Source organism: Hemicordylus capensis, chromosome 2, assembly GCF_027244095.1.
Source record: "Hemicordylus capensis ecotype Gifberg chromosome 2, rHemCap1.1.pri, whole genome shotgun sequence".
Taxonomy (NCBI): Eukaryota; Metazoa; Chordata; class Lepidosauria; order Squamata; family Cordylidae; genus Hemicordylus; species Hemicordylus capensis.
In genome coordinates, this window is record NC_069658.1 from 342018496 (window position 1) to 342034966 (window position 16471).

Genomic DNA, 16471 nt, shown 5'->3' on the forward strand with positions numbered 1-16471 from the left:
GAGCACATTCCAAAGTCTCAGGGAGGCAACATAGAAGGTCCATCCCCGTGCAGCCACCAGATGGGCTCAGCTGGCAACTGCAGATGGACCTCTCAAGATGATCTCATGGGGCAATGGGTCTCATAGTGAAGAAGACAATGAGGCTCTTCTCACGATCAGTGAGAAGAGCCTGGATGGGGTTTGCGGGGAGAGCAGGCTAAGCCCACTCTCCGTGCAGACGAGCAGTCAGTCTGCTCCGGGTGGCTGAACTGCCACCCACAGGACTGCCAGCTCTGTTATGGAGCCAGTGGGGGCTGGGGGGATTGGGGGCTGCACGGCACCCGGAAGCTCCAGCATGCGCTGCACGAGCATGCAGAGCATGCTGGAGAGACCCCTGAGCCAGGAGGCTGCTTTTGAGCTTCCCAGTCGGGAGTCTATTCGTGAGTTGCCACGGCGTGGAGCCATGCCGCAGCAACTCACAGTCGCTCCACTAACCTGGGCTTAAGGCCAGGGCAATTAAGCGGGTTACCCGCTTTGACTAAACCGGGCTCGGCTGCGAGTCCGGTGAGTCTCACGATCCTTAGGACCCTTAGCCCGCTTTCCACTGATTGTGAGAATAGCTTCGTTGTCTTTAATACCCTGGGCCTAAGCAAGTTTTAGGCTTTACAGGTTATAAGCAGCATTTTGTATTTTGCTCAGAAACATATTGGTAGCCAGTATAGTTCTTTTAATATAGGAGTAATATGGTTTCTTCACGATGACCCAGAGACCAACCTGGCTGCTGCATTTTGCTCCAATTGCAGTTTCCAGACTACGTACAAAGACAGCACCACATAAAGTGCATTGCAATAGTAGGTGACCAGCAGATGTACTACTGTTTTGAAGTTGGCTGGCGTATCAGCCAAAGTGGACAGTAAGCACCTCTGGCCACTGCCTCAACCTGAGATCCCAGAGAGAGGTTTGAATCCAGAAGCACTCCCAGACTGAATACCTGCTCGTTCTGGGGGATTGTAGCCCTGTCCAGAACTGGCAAATCAAAATGGTCTCCTGATGATCTCTTGCAGCAGTTTCATGTAGATATCGAAGAGCATTGGAGACAGTATGGAGCCTTGGGAGAATCCATACAGAAGCTCTTGTTGTGAGCCACCTCAAGCAGTAGCGTACTGGAGGGGCAGGGCGTAATTTTTTAAACAAACTAACAAACTGTTTTGAAGAGCAACATTCTCCAAGCGACACCATCTGGAATCTGCCTGAGAAGTAGGGGTAAAACCACTGAAAATCAGTGCTCACCAGACAGACACTCTGGAAGAATACTATGGTCGATAGTATCGAAAGCCGCCAAAAGAGCCAAGAGGACCAATAGAGTCACGCTCCCTCTGTCAGTTTCCCGTTGGAAATCATCCATCAGGCTGACCAAGGCAGTCTCCATCCCATTTCTTCTTGAAGGTCTTCCCAGACAGTTAAAGAAAACAAAACCTCAGATTATGCCCCACTCCACCCCCCCCCCCCCGTGTTACACTTGTGCAAGCCCCGTTCTGGCACCAGAACCATGCTATCAGATTCTCCATGCAATTGGGGGTTGTGGTTGTGGGGGAAGGCAAGGAAGAGTTGCATTTCTTCATGGGATAGCCAGGCGGTTACCACACTTGCTCAGACATGTCTTTATCTCTGCTTTTAAAAAAAGTCTGTGTGTGTGTGTGTGTGTGTGTGTGATGTGCTCTAGAAATCAACGTTGCAAGTGTGGATAACTGAGGATCACAGTCTAAACACAGGGAAATGTTAGAGTACACCTAGAGAATTGATGGACTCAGAGACAAGGGTTTTGAAACAAATTTTATTTCTAAAATAGAAGCCCCACACAAAGGTAAGTATTTGGCAACCTTGGTAGAGCGAGGAATACAAACAGTTCCCTGAGACTATGCAGGCAAGAAGGGGAGCGGAAGGAGATGTGGGCACAAAAAGGGGGTGGCTCTCAGAGTGCAGGCAAGTAGGAGAGAGGAAGGGGGAAGAGTAAAAAGCATAGGTTGAAAGAGGAAGTCTAGCTATTTTTCTTCTAGTCTGCTGTCTTGTGTGCAGCGTCAAAGGGGCACCAACTAGTGTCCCTCATTAGGTCTCCTCAACAGAGGGTAATGATAGGCAGTGAGATACTGGTGCAGTCTCTAAAACTGAGAGTCTGTTCAAGCCCACAGCAAGCAAGGGAAGTGCTGAGGTCAAGCGCAAGGGTTATCTTGTGGCAGGTCTGCTCTGGAAGGCCTCAGAGGCTTCTGTGTGGGGGTTCTGCTCAGGAATCTTTCTGGATTTTCCACTCAGGGGGCTTGGAAACTTTCAGGCAGTCAGAGCACAAGAATGATCTCAGGTAAGCCCAACACAGAGAGTATCCCCCAGACTGAGGTTGTTAAGAGCAACCATGGCAATCCAGCAGCTGACCCACACAAGAGCTAGTCAATTCAGCTTTGCAGTTCTGGACCCTACAATCCATGTTCCAACTTGGGGCTCCACAACCCTGTGATTTCAGCTCAAAGGGAGGGAGAGTTGCTGGTGCAGATTCAGGAGACTGTCTGGGTGAATGCATTGGAGCAGCGACTTGACAAGCTGTACCACCAAATTCCCACAGCAGCAGCAGATCTTATTACTTCTCAAGGATCTTCTTCTTCCTAGCAAAAGAACGATCAGCACATGGCTGAGGGAAACTTTTACTGTACCTTTTACAGGACTTGGGATCAGACCAGTGCTCCCTGTAACAGGGATTTGCAGATGTCTTTGACAACAACTCCCATAATCCCATCTGCAGTTAGCCTTGCCTGGGGATGATGAGAGTTGTAGTCAAAATCTGCAAATCCCTGTTACAGGGAACGTTGGCTCAGATCCCTAAACCAGGAAAACCTTAGTGTAAAACCCATGACAAGGTGATGGGCGGATGAACTGGGTATGGGTGCATGTTGTTTATTTAGAGGATGGCCAGAACTAAAGTCTCTATTATCCATAATCGGCATCCTCAGCTTCAGATCTGCATACTCAGCACACCCAGCTTCAGATTCCTGGTCTTGATTGCCCTCCAAGGTGCCTGAATAGGCTAAAGCCAACTTTGGCCTCATACATTCTTTGTCATTTAACATTTCTTTTGTCCATAAGGAACTCATGCTAACACACGCATCCCCAAAGATACACCTGGCTTAGAGGGAATAGAAGGGAAACCTGTTCTCAAGTGCATTTCCCACTGATGTAGCCTCTGAACAACAGGGACATCTGATCCATTTCAAGATCAACTTACTGTTTCTCAGTGGCATGAAATGCCTGCCTTGTGCTGGGGGTGCTGCATATGGTGAGCCATAGCTTCTCAGCATGGACAAAAGGGACAAAAGCTGAAGGAAACAGGCTGCCTGCTAACAAGGCTTTAAAGAAGAGGCTGAACAAACATTTCATGCTCAGGGGTATGGAAATTAACAAAACCTTCCTAATATCAAATACAAATATGACAAATATGTATATACTGCTTTTCAACGAAAGTTTCCCAAAGTGGTTTACATAGAAATAAACTAAGTAAGTAAGTAAATAAAATGGTTAAAATGGCTCCCTGTCCCCAAAGGGCTCACAATTGCAATAATGGTTCTTGAAATGGGTAGTAGATATACTAGTGAGAATGAAACCTGGTTGCTGGTTAACATCATCATCATCAACAACAACATCACCATCATCATCATCATCTGGTGGGCCGCTGTGCAAAACAGGATGCTGGACTAGATGGGCCTCGGGCCTGATCCAGCAGGGCTGTTCTTATGTTCTTATCATCATCAATCATCATCATCATCATCTAGGAGAGGAGAGCTGGTCTTGTGGTAGCAAGCATAACTTGTTCCCATAGCTAAGCAGGGTCTGCCCTGGTAGCATCTGAATGGGAGACTTGATCTGTGAGCACTGCAAGATATTCCCCTCAGGGGATGAAGTCGCTCTGGGAAGAGCAGAAGGTTTCAAGTTCCCTCCCTGGCTTCTCCAAGATAGGGCTGAGAGAGATTCCTGCCTGCAACCTTGGAGAAGCCGCTGCCAGTCTGTGAAGACAATACTGAGCTAGATAGACCAATGGTCTGACTCATTATATGGCAGTTTCCTATGTTCCTATCATCATCATCATCATCATCATCATCATCATCGCTGGTGCTGGGTAAGTGCTCTACACTAGAGAAGCACATAGCTACTAAGAACATGGGGATATATATTAAAACCTGAAAATTGTGAACAAATTCAAACTGGCATAGTCATTGTGGGACTAATATTGCTTGTTCTTAGTAATGCCAAAGCACTATTCAATAAGTGCCAATGACCTTTATGCAGCACATTCTTCACAGCACACACCATAGCAATGGAAGCACAGGCAGGGGAGAGGTGGGTGTAGCACTTCTCAATGGCAAAATATTGTTGTTTGAGCACTGAGTAAATACAATATTTCAGCAACTAAGGCAGTATCCTTTAGAGATGATCTGCCTCTTCTGCTACTAACTTCCCTGAGTAGCTCACTTAAAATGCTACTAAAAAGGAAGAGAATCCTATCACTTATTCTTTGTTGGACTTTGTATCATACCTTCTCTGAATTAGCCCATCATGTGTTATGTTTCACGAGAATGGGACTTCCTTCGACAAAATAGGCTCATTTCCATGTAGATTCTAAGTCACTAAGACAGAGTCACTTTCTTTGGGGAAGAGTAAGGTGGGTGCTTGCTCTTTTGTGTATGTATGCTAATTAATTTAAAGACTTGAAAATTTAAAGTTACCCATTGCCAAAAATTGAGCTGATTTTGTTTAAGCAAGCAAACAAACACGTAACTATAGAATGTAGGAGATTAAACAAATCAGCCAGGAGTCAGATTAAAAGTGCCTGAGTAGCAATCTTAGAAGGCAGCTGCCTCTTCTGAAGAACTGGGTCCAGACAACTAAATACTGTATGACATAGTTGCTTCTTTAACCAGTTAATAGACTCATTAGTCCGATTGACATGTTATGTTCAACACCCACGCTCTATCTGGACTTTATGAAAAAGGACGCTGTAAATGAGTAGAGCATCCAAATTGGGTCCAGAAGTCTCACCCTGATTTGCCACTGACTTCCCCACTGCACCACTCACAGTTACCGTGACATTTGTCTGAAGAGGCAGATGCCATAACCATGATGGCAGGCATTTCTATGATCAGGAGACTGGCACACTCCAGCCTTCCAATCATGAAAACACCCACCATCATGGATACAGCACTCACTTCTTCAGATGAATGCCACTGCACCCATGAGGGGGAATGGGTGGAAAAGTAAGTGAGATGCTGGGGCAGAGCTTCCAGACCCATTTTGGACACTCTACTCATGCAGAGCATCCTTTTTCATAATGCCCAAATAGGGCTTCATACGAGTGTATAGTGTACACGGACACAGATCTGTACACAGGTACAGTTATTCACACATTATGTTGAACACAGGTACAGAAGTACACTCTCCATCTGTACCCTGCATTTGAGGGACCTGTACCCAGGTTCACTTTTGAAATGAACGCAGGTCCAGTCATTCACCCCAAAACAGGAATTAGTACAGACAACTGAATGCAGGGACAGCATAAGCCCTGTTCAGACATGAAAAAGAGGACCCTGTACTTGTGTACAGCATCCTCAGAACATGCCTGGAAGTCCTGCCTCCAGCACTGATGAGCTGAAAAGCAGCATCCTTCCCAGGTGTTTGCTTCCATTCATAATCAGAAGTCTGGGACAACACAGCCTTCTGATCACAGAAGCAACCACCCTCAGGCTTACAGCATTTGCCTCTTCAGATAAATACTGTAAGAGAGTGCAAGGGCACGAGGCTTCTCAGCACATGAACACCAAGGCGGGGCTTACCGGAGCACTTTGGGAATGCTGTCCAAAAGTACAGTGTCTCTTTTTTAAAAATGCCTGAACAGGGCAATTTGGCAATTCATAATGTCGGAATATGGCCATGGAGCGGTGTGATGACTGTTGAGCCAAATAGTGGTAGTTGTTCTGGATTAGCTGATTCAGAGTATTCTGATGTGCGTGGCATATGAGATGTAGGCCAGAAGGAGAGAGGGGGAAATAAGCACAAGAATGCGAACGCTGTGACTGTGATGCTGATTTACTCTGTCAGATCCCCACTTTTCCAGAGCCTGAGCTGTTCATGGCTTGACCGTAGCCAGCTTCCAAATGGGAGATTCACCTAGCAGGAAACAATGTGGCATTCAGGCGAAGCAGAGAAAGCTTTCCCTTTCCTGATGACCATTATTCTAAGCAGCAGTATTAGATGTGGAAAACCTGCTGAGTCTTGGTTTCCTAAGGTTTTGCTGTGCAAAAGCTAAACATACTCAGCAGCAAGAAATGGTGTGGAGTGGGTGATGCAGATGCACCCATAGAATGAAATCCACATTCAAGATGGATGCAGGTACAACAAGGCTGTGTGTAAGTAATGAGTTACTTTGTTTACTTACACTTCTCTGGATCTTCATTGTAAGGATTATTGGCCTACTGTTGATGCTTGCTCACAGAAAAGTAGGGCCTAAAATGAGCTGGGTAGTCAATTTAACCTGTAATTTCATGATATAGCTGTTGAATTTAGGGTTAAGGCTGTGATCCAAGGGCAGTTTCAGTGAGCCCAAGGAATGTATAGAATCAGGCAGCCTAACTCTTCAACCCTGCACTGGATTCTACCAACCAAGGAGAACAAACTTTAGCAAAGGGGAATCAGAAGATCACTGTGGGCTCGTTTACATGATCATTATTCTGTTAGATTACTGGGAAATCTGAGATCCCTGAGCTACGCACGCTCCTGTGGTGCATGTCATGTGAACTCAGAATGTTTTCATCAGTTCCAGATCTGCACCGCAACTGTCATTTAACCAGGATAGTTGACCTTAGATCTGTGAACTCGGCTGGTCGGTTCTGGTTAAATCTCGATCAGTCACATTACAGATCCGGGACTGGCAAAAATGTCTGAGTTCACGTAACACATGCCATAGGAGCATGCACAGACTGAGGATCTCAGATTTGCTGGTAATCTAACATAATAATTGTGTGAACCATCCCTTTAGTTGCTCATATTAGCCTTCAGTGATTGCATCTTTGCTCCTGGTTGTAGTTAGGTTGCCAGCTTTTTCTAATGGACCTGCTTTTGGGCCTCTAACAGCAGTCTGGCATATAGGCATTAAGCAAGTGAGCTTTCCCCTAACACATAGTTGCTTCTATGCCAAGAAAAGCTTCAGCTGCTAAATTTGTCTGTCTGGCTGCTGCTCAGGGTCCTGAATCAGGGATAGCAGAAAGGTGGCAACACTGAGTCCAAAAGGTGGCCAGCCCACAAGAGTCCAAAGCAGAGGGGAGGGTGCCATCGTTCAGGTCAGTCTGTAGCAATAAATCTGTGCGGTGCCCAGTCTGATCTGCTTTTTGGTTTCTAGGTTTCTCCCCCGTTTCCTAACAGAGGCTCTGTGCCTTTAACAGCAGCATAACAGGCAGAAATTCAACAGGTATCATATTTCCAACACAGTACTTTTCTGCTGGGAAAAGCTGTGCTTGCTGTTTAAGTTGGCCGTGCACCTTTTAAAAAGCATTGAGACAGGAACTTGGCAACACCACCAGCCCTAACTTATCAGTCCTCAGTAGAGTTTTCACCTTTCCCTGGCCCTTCTCCTGTGAAGTGGCCTGCCTGACCTGCTCTTGTGCCCTTAACAGCAGCAAGATATGCAGAAATCAGCAGGCGAAGCTTTTCATGGCATGGAGATAAACACCACCCTCCTAATGTCTGCAGATCTGACATGGGAGCAGGGATTAGTAAAAAGTTGGCAAGTCTACAGACAGCGTGCATCAGGGTTTGCACAGTCTTGCTTTCCAGAGTACTTCTAGTATAATGGTTTGCAGGACCCATCTTTATTCAATAGCTTCAATGGGATAGTCTTTGGGAGAATAAATGCAGGACAGTTCATGCTGAAGAGACCGCATGGATACTTGGTTCCTCCTTACTCTGTCTGTAGCTGCACTCAACTGCTGTCTCGTTTATTTCCACCCCACCCCTCCTTCTCTTCACACACGCACGCATACATGCTCACACACATGGACTCTGCTTTATAAATGTTTCAGATCATAAAGAGCCTGTCAGCTTCAATCTGTCTTGGGCAAATGCCTGCACAGAACCGTCAGGTCTCCTCTACATCAGGCAGAACCACACTGTGCTGGACCAAGCTGTTGCTATGACAACAGAGGCATTTCCTCTTCTCCCTTCCTTTCTCCCCCTTGCCCTGACTACAGAAATGCTTCCCTGGGTAGAAAGATGATAAAATACAGATGAGGACAATGAAAACCAGTGTGAGGTGTACAGGGTGAGACTCAGGTACTGGGGCATCTGAGGAAAGCCTTCTTTTAAAATATACATATACACATTACTGAAGTTGGTTTTTTTAGGGTTTTTTGTTTTTTTTAAAAGACAGATTAAACAATATACATATTGACATTGGGGACGGAAAACAAATGGAAAAGAAAGGCAGTTTATTTCTTCAACGTATATCCCACCACATACTTCTAAAAAGCCTCAGGGTGACTAACAGCAATGAAAAAACTCATAAAATCTCAGCAATACAATAAAATTAGTTAAAAATAAACAGCATAAATAATAATGCCTTAGTTCCATCTGGCACTGAGTTCAGATCTTTGCCAGGCTATTTTGGTTTGCTGAATACATGTTGTACTTCCAGATTTTTTTAAAAGGTTGTCATTTTAAGGTGGGGGAAGTTGTACCCCACACCTTGCTTTGCTAATATTAGAGTTCTAGAGAACGAAAAAGCTTGCTTACTACTTTGTGATATTTTAGTTGGCCCTCCTAGTAAAGGTATTCCTTTGTTTTGTCTTTTGGAACTTTTTTGATGGCTCTGCTCCTGCCCCTTAAACAGCACTGCCTAGTGCACAAAATGAGCAGGTGACATATTTCTGTGGTGTTATCTGATAACATGGATGTTATCATTGCACAGGAGCCAATTAAGAGATGGCAACTCTAATCACAAGATATTTTTTCACAAAATTAATGTATGGCAACTTTTAAAACAACAAAGTTTGTTTCTGAGCCTGTAGGTTGAGAAGGCTTCAAAACTATTTAAATATTTACAGAAATGTGTTGTCCTGACCTCTTTTCCATCACAAGATTCATGCTTTTAGAGCTTCTAAATCCACAGTACAGTCACAAGCAACCAGAGCTGGTTTGGAATCACTGGGCAGAATGGGTCTCCCTAGTGCACTAGGCTCAGCCTATGGTGGTGGTGTTTAGCTTTGATCAGCCTTGCCTCAGTCTGTACCACCCACACTAACCACTGTCTTTGTATGTGGTGCACATGAGTATCATGGCACCATATGTACACAGTGGAAGCATACATATGCTCAGGATCTGCTGACACTAGAATCTGGTGTTTGTTGCAGTTAGTGTGCAATGTAACCTTTGAGGATGGCTTTAAAAGGTGCTTAGTCAAATTCATGGAAGACAGGTCTACTAGTTTGGTGGCTATAGGCCACCATTGTGGTGCAGAGGCACAATGCCTCTAAATATGAATTACAGGCAACCAACAGCAAGAGAGAGGGCATGCCCTCACCTCTTGCTTGTGGGCCTTCCAGAGGCATCTCGTGGACCACTGTGTGAAACAGGATGCTGGACTTGAAAAGCCTTGGGCCTAATCCAGCAGGGCTGTTCTCATGTTTTAATGTTGTGCAGAGTGTTTTAAAATTGAAAGGTTTTGACTTGAAATGGCCTATTGCGAGTGTTTCAAGCTTGAAACAGAACACCTTTCAAATGAAGGGCCTGTTTAGAGCTTGAAGCAAAACAAACCCTGATTCTAATCAAAACAGTTTGATATTTTGAGCACCATTTTGGAGGCCTATTTTTCACTTGCTGATTGTTTTTCTGCCACTGGCATCTGATTGGCTTGCAATCTCCTTGCTTCTTGGTTGGCTTGTTATACAAATGAAGTGTTGTCATGGGCAACTGTGCCCGCATTGACTGGGGGAGGGAGGAGGCAGGTAGAACCCAAAAGGAAGGAATTTCAAGATGCATAGGGACCAGGTGGCAGAGAGACCCCTTATAGTGTGCCTCTCTTGAGAAGAGGATACATCAGGAGGAAGCATCAGAGACTACAGTGGCAGAGAGCAGAAGGGAAGTTTGATTTTGTAGTTTTCTCTGCACTGAGTATAATATGCTGTGCTATTGCTGCTATAACTTTCTGGTTTTGCTGGATCTTAGATTGACAAAAGCCATAGAACTTGGGTGCCTGCCAGTGTTCCCTCTAACAGAGATTCCCAGATGTTGTTGACTACAACTTCCAGAATCCCCAGCTGCAATAGCTTTTGCTTGGGGATTCTGGAAGTTGTAGTCAACAACATCTGGGAATCCCTGTTAGAGGGAACACTGGTGCCTGCTTTCCTTGAGTTGTGGTTTGTTTTGTTTGTGAGATAGTGTGGTGGCGATAAATGGACAGTGTCAGCTCTCACTCTCTCTGTATAATATTTCTTGGTGATTTGTGTGATGAGCTCCATGTTGGCCTTAAGATTAACTTGTGCTTCACACACACTGCTCTGGTCTTTTCTGCAATATGGATTGCAAGATGTACTCAATCAAAATGTGGCTGAAGTTGCTTTAGTTGAGTTTATGGCTATGCTTGCTTCTAAGGGGGTGCTGCTGTGGCAGATGTTGCAATGCTAGGAAGTAAGGAGTCAAATGTGTGTGAGAAAGCAACTTGTACCAATGATGTTACTGCACTGCAGGCACTGTGGGTGGCAGTGATTCTAAGTCAGTTATTCTTCTTTGGTCATTTTTGAACTGTGTTTGAAATGTATGTTCTGTGTTGGGAGGGACAGATGCCTTTTTACTGTGTGCTTTTGCAGTGTTTTTCAAGGCCAGGTTGCAGAATGAATTGCAAATTTCAGTGCAAAACCTGTGTGCATGAGCTCTGTGAATGCAGCTTGTTCTGGTTATAGGGAACAATGAGGAAACTCGAAACACCCCAGTAGTTGTTGCTGGTGTCGACCTTATTTTTTTTCTAGATTATTAGCACTTTTGGAACACTGAAACATATTTATTTATTTATTTTTCTATGTAAGCTGCTTTGGAAACCTTTGTTGAAAAGTGGCATACAAGCAGTTACCAAATCTCTCTAATCCCTGAATTCCCTTTCTTGGTTATCTGTTTTTTAAAGTCTCTTACAATATTTTCCCCACCTTCCCCTCTACTAGGGTGTCCAGATGAGGAGGAAGAGGACAGGACTACTGTAGCTTCAATAGCCCTTGTAGAAGAGGAAGGTTAGATAGGTGCAAATTGTCATGCAGGGGTGAGACGAGCTTCAGCTACTTTAATTTTCTCTTTAAAAAAACGAATAGAGGCCCATAAATTCTAGCCTCCATTCTTTGCACCCAGTCACCTTGCTCCACAATGGGGTTGCCAGCTTTTAAGTTGACAACTGAAATGGCACCAAGTTGTAACAAGAGCTTGATTTTATAACAGGATCTTGAATGAGCTGGTGGTGCTCTTTATAGCCTGGAGTTGAACTTTCCTGCACATACTGCAAAAAGCTTGGCTCGCTGATTTCTGAAAATCAGGCTGCTGCTATATACATAAGACCCAGTATATAAGACCCTGCACCCAGTTTGCTGCTCTCCTGCCCACTGAGCCACAAACATTGGCTTCGTAGAATGGCCATCCTTCTCTATGGAGTCAGACAGGATTGTGTGACCAATGGGGTTGCTATGTTTACTCAGAAAGCAGTTCTCTCCTCCCCTCACCCCCCCCCCCACTGTTCACTGCTGTTCACTCAAGAGGAGTACTGTTCTATATTGAAGCAGCACAAACAGGGCAATTATCTACTGATGATCTAGAATGAACCAAAATACTGCAGACTGCAATTCAAGATGAAAAGGGAGAACAAATGCCATTTAAGAGCACATGGTATCTTTGATGTCCACAGAATTCAAGCCCTGGCTTTGGAGCTGTATTGTCCCTCAGAGAGAATCTGCTAGCAGCTGAGGGAGGAAAAGACATTTCCACTGGGCTGGATCTTCATTTGTATCCCACCTTTCTTCCTTGCTGGAGCTCGGAGTGGCATACAAGGGGCTCCTGGCATCTTTCATCCAGGCACTGGATAGACTCAGATCTGGAAGTTTTCCATAGTTTGCAACTCCCCAGAATGGAGTGTGCATTCACATATGGACCAAATTTACCCCCAAAGTCTCTGCAAGCCATCAGGGAGCACTTCACACACAATTCAGGTTTTTCATTGTGCATTAGAGTGTAGCCCAATTTCCAGGGTAAAAAAGATCCACTTTTGGCATTGGTTTTTTTGAACAACTTTGAACTCGTGGGAAAGCTCCTGCTGATCTTTAGCAAGTTTGCTGCTGCCCATGCCTTCAGGCCAAACCCTGGAACATGATAGTCTTTATTGTCACTGGATTCACTGGATTCAAATTTCACCAGTTGGGGATAGGGAAGTGCATGGAACTGGCTGGCCCAGTTTGGCTCTAATCTGGATCAGATTTGAGCCGCCCCGAGCAGCTCTGGCTTGATCAAGCCTGGCTCGGTCTGGTCTGGTTCCACCATTGAGCTGGCTTGAGGGGCTTGATGGCTATATTTGTGAAGGATAATCCAGTATGGATTCCCCTTTACAAGTAAAGGGCTGCCGTGGGCAGGGGTGGTGGTGTTTTCTCTCTTTGTTTTTACCTTTTGAAAATTGCCGCTGAATGGCAGGATGGCAGTGGCCACAACGGCAGGGGAGGCAGCAGTGGTGGCAGTGGCAGGGACTCCTTTCACCCTCCTGCCTGCTTCTCAAATGACAGCCTGGGTCTGCTGTGGACTGTTTTGGGCGTGCGTGTGTGTGTGTAGAGAAGGCTGTCATTTGGGAGGCAGGCGGGAGGGTGAAACAACAACAACAAATTTTTATATACTGCTTTTCAACAAAAGTTTCCAAAGCGGTTTACATAGAGAAATAACAAATAAATAAGACGGCTCCTGCCCCCAAAGAGCTCACAGTCTAAAAAGAAACATAAGATAGACACCAGCAATAGCCACTGGAGCTACTGTGCTGGGGGTGGATAGGGCCAGTTGCTCTCCCCTTGCTGAATAAAGAGAATCACCACATTAAAAAGGTGCCTCTTTGCCCATTAGCAGAGGTCTCCTCCACCTCCACCACCATCCCACCATGCAGCAGTGATTTTTAAAGGTATAAACAAAGATTGATCCTTCCCTTCCTCCCCACCCCCACTTCAGCCCTTTACTTTTAAAGGGGAATCTTAGCCAGATTCAAGCCAATTCGAGGGTATATACTTACAAGTATACCGTCGAGCCAGGTTGCGAGGCAGGGGTTTGACTCGATTCACTGTTGGACTGCCCCTCCCCCCGTTTGCTTCAAGGGTGATCCTTCGAGCTGAGCCAGGCCAAGTGCGAAATGGCTTGATTTCAAGCTGGTTCCCCTAGCTGGGGAAGCTACTTTGATCCAGGTGGTGCATTTGGAATTGAAAGGCATGAATCTAGAAGATTTGGCTAATTCATGCGTCATGGGTTGCGGGGAGACAGAACCTCCTGTCTCCCTGGAGGCTGGAGGGGAGGTGCCACTCCAACTTCCTGCCACCCCACCTTCTTCCTCACCATTGCTTCTGTAAGGGGGTCAATAGAGTACTGGCCTCATTATGCCTCCTTGAGGCCAGCACTCTTCTACTGGCCTCAATACACTTCCATTCCAGTGCTTCCTTTCATGGAAGGGAGGGAGGCTAGAGTGGAGGAAGAGGAGGCTGCTGGAGGAGGTAGACTCCTACCAGGGAGGGACGGAGGATGAAGGAAGGAAGGAAGGAAGGAAGGAAGGAAGGAAGGAAGGAAGGAAGGAACCGAGGGCAGGTGAGTGGGCAGGTAATCAATAAATCTGTGCTGGAGGATGGAAATAGGTGCCTGGCACCTATTTCTCAGCTTTGCATGCTGAGAGGAGGACAGCAATGCACCACAACCAATAATCAGCATAAATGGGACTCAGCCCAAAACATCCTGTTGACATCCCAACAGGATGCTTCAGTGGTGGTACATGTGAGAGCCTCCTAATCTGTTCTGTTTTTATAACAGTTCAGCTCTGTTATGACCTTTTACCATACCTATTCAAATGTTTCTGAGCCTGTTGAAAAATTCCATTGCTTGCTATTTTAAAAAGAGAAATGCCTTTTATGAAGTTGCATTTATGTTATGACTTCCAGGAAGACAGAACACTGGAAGCAGGTGAGTAATTCGGACCCTTCCTAATGGAGTGAGTGGGAGGTTCTGATTGAGCACAGCAGAGAGTCCTTGTTCTTTCCCCCAGATCAAGTCCTTATTGGCATCATTGCCCTTCATGGCCTGGGGGCAGTTTGTAGCATCTTTTCAGGGAGTGTCATAAACAAAGGGGCTGTTGGTTTTGACCAGTTTTGAACACTAACTTAAGAGAGGCTATGAAATGATCAAGCCCTCATGAGTATTCTGTACATATTCTGAAAGAGGGGTATGTATGTACTGTATGTATGTATGTATGTATGTATGTATGTATGTATGTACATTTTTATACCACCCTATCCAATAGCTCTGGGCAGTGCACAAAAAGTAAAAAACAAAAAACAAACACTATTAAAAACAAACTGCTTAAAACAATATAAAAACAAATTTAAACAATTCAGAACAATTTAAAACCAATTAAAAATATTTAAGAACAATTTAAAAACCTTGGGAGGCCAGACCAAACAAGTAAATTTTCAGGGTTCTCTTGAAGGCCAACAACGAGCCCAAGTTATGGATATCTGCTTGGAGTGCATTCCACAGGCCAGGAGCAGCTACAGAGAAGGCCCAGTTCTGAGTAGTAATTGGGGACGGACCTCTCCAGATGACCTCAACATGTGATGGGGATCATACAGAAGAAAGAGCTCTCTAAGGTAACCCGGACCTAAGCCATTCAGGGCTTTAAAGGTGATAATCAGCACTTTGTATTTTGCCCAGAAACATATTGGGAGCCATGCAACTGTTTGAGGACAGGCATAATACGGTCTTTCCAGGTTACCCCACAGACCAGTTTGACTGCTGCATTTTGAACTAATGGAAGTTTCCGAACTACATACAAAGAGAGTCCCACTTAGAGCGCATTGCAATACTCAAGCCTGGAGGTTGCCAACTGATGCACCACTGTTCTGAGATTGTTCTCTTCAAGAAATGGACACAGCTGTTGAATCAGCTGAAGCTGATGGAAAGTACTCCTGGCCATAGTTTCCACTTGAGATACTAGGGTGAGGCTTGGATCCAAGAGTAGGGACGTGTGATTGGGTTCGTTGGAGTTGGGGGTTTGGGTTAGAACTGAACACCCCCCACCCCAGTCCAGCCAGACCGAACTGAACCCCCCACCCCAGTTCACAGTGTGTGTGTTTTTTTTATTAATTTTTTCCCATTTACCTGTCACCCCTTCATGGGGCTTCCTAAAGGTAATGGGGGAGTCCGCAAAGGTTCCCTCTCCCTCTGCCAGCCTCTTAAATCACTGCCATGGCCCATTTTAATAATCCTTTGTGGCCTGTTTGGGCCTCCATAAACTGGCGCAGCGGTCAATTGCCTCTGCGAGGCTTGGCATGGCCTAGGGCCTCACAGGGACCATTTGCGCTTGCACGGTGGCCAATTGTTTCCGGTGGCCATTTTTAAAAATGTGTGTGCCAGACCAAACTGGCCTGGTCAGGTTCGGGTGCAGTTCGCACCCAAACCAAATCGGGCCAGCCAGTTCCGTGCACACTTCTATCCAAGAGCACTCCCAAGCTGCATACCTGTTCCTTCTGCGTGTGCGTAACCCTGTCCAGCACAGGAAGATCTAACTCATACCTCAAATTCCAATCCCTCACAATGAGCTGGTCTTGTGTTAGCAAGCATGACTTGTCCCCATAGCTAAGCAGGGTCTGCCCTGGTTGCATCTGAATGGGAGACTTGATGTGTGAGCACTGCAAGATATTCCCCTCAGGGGATGAAGCCACTCTGGGAAGAGCAGAAGGTTTCAAGTTACCTCCCTGGCTTCTCCAAGATAGGGCTGAGAAAGATTCCTGCCTGCAACCTTGGAGAAGCTGCTGCCAGTCTGTGAAGACAATACTGAGCAAGATAGACCAATGGTCTGACTCAGTATATGGCAGTTTCCTGTGTTCCTATGTTCCTGTGCTTGGATTCATCTTCAATTTGTTGTTCCTCATCCAGCTCATTACTGCCTGTAGGCAGATGTTTGGGGAATGAATGCTGTTTCCTGGTGATGGTAATGATACGGAGAAAAAGATTTGGGTGTCATCAGCATTCTGATAACACCCTGTACCAAATATCTTGATGAGCTCACCAAGCTATTTCATGTAGATGTTAAAAAGCATTGGTGACATAATGGAGCCCTGAGGGAATCCATAAAATATCTCCCATTTCCAAGAGCAACCATCACCAAGCTCTACCATCTGGAATCTGCCTGAGAGATAGA

At 45.6% G+C, this 16471-nt stretch overlaps 1 protein-coding gene across 3 annotated transcripts in view; it reads left to right on the forward strand.

Moving 5' to 3' along the window:
* The window catches only part of CAMK2A (calcium/calmodulin dependent protein kinase II alpha), a 191912-nt gene that overhangs the window by 87161 nt on the left and 88280 nt on the right, over positions 1-16471 (forward strand). The window lies entirely within an intron of this gene.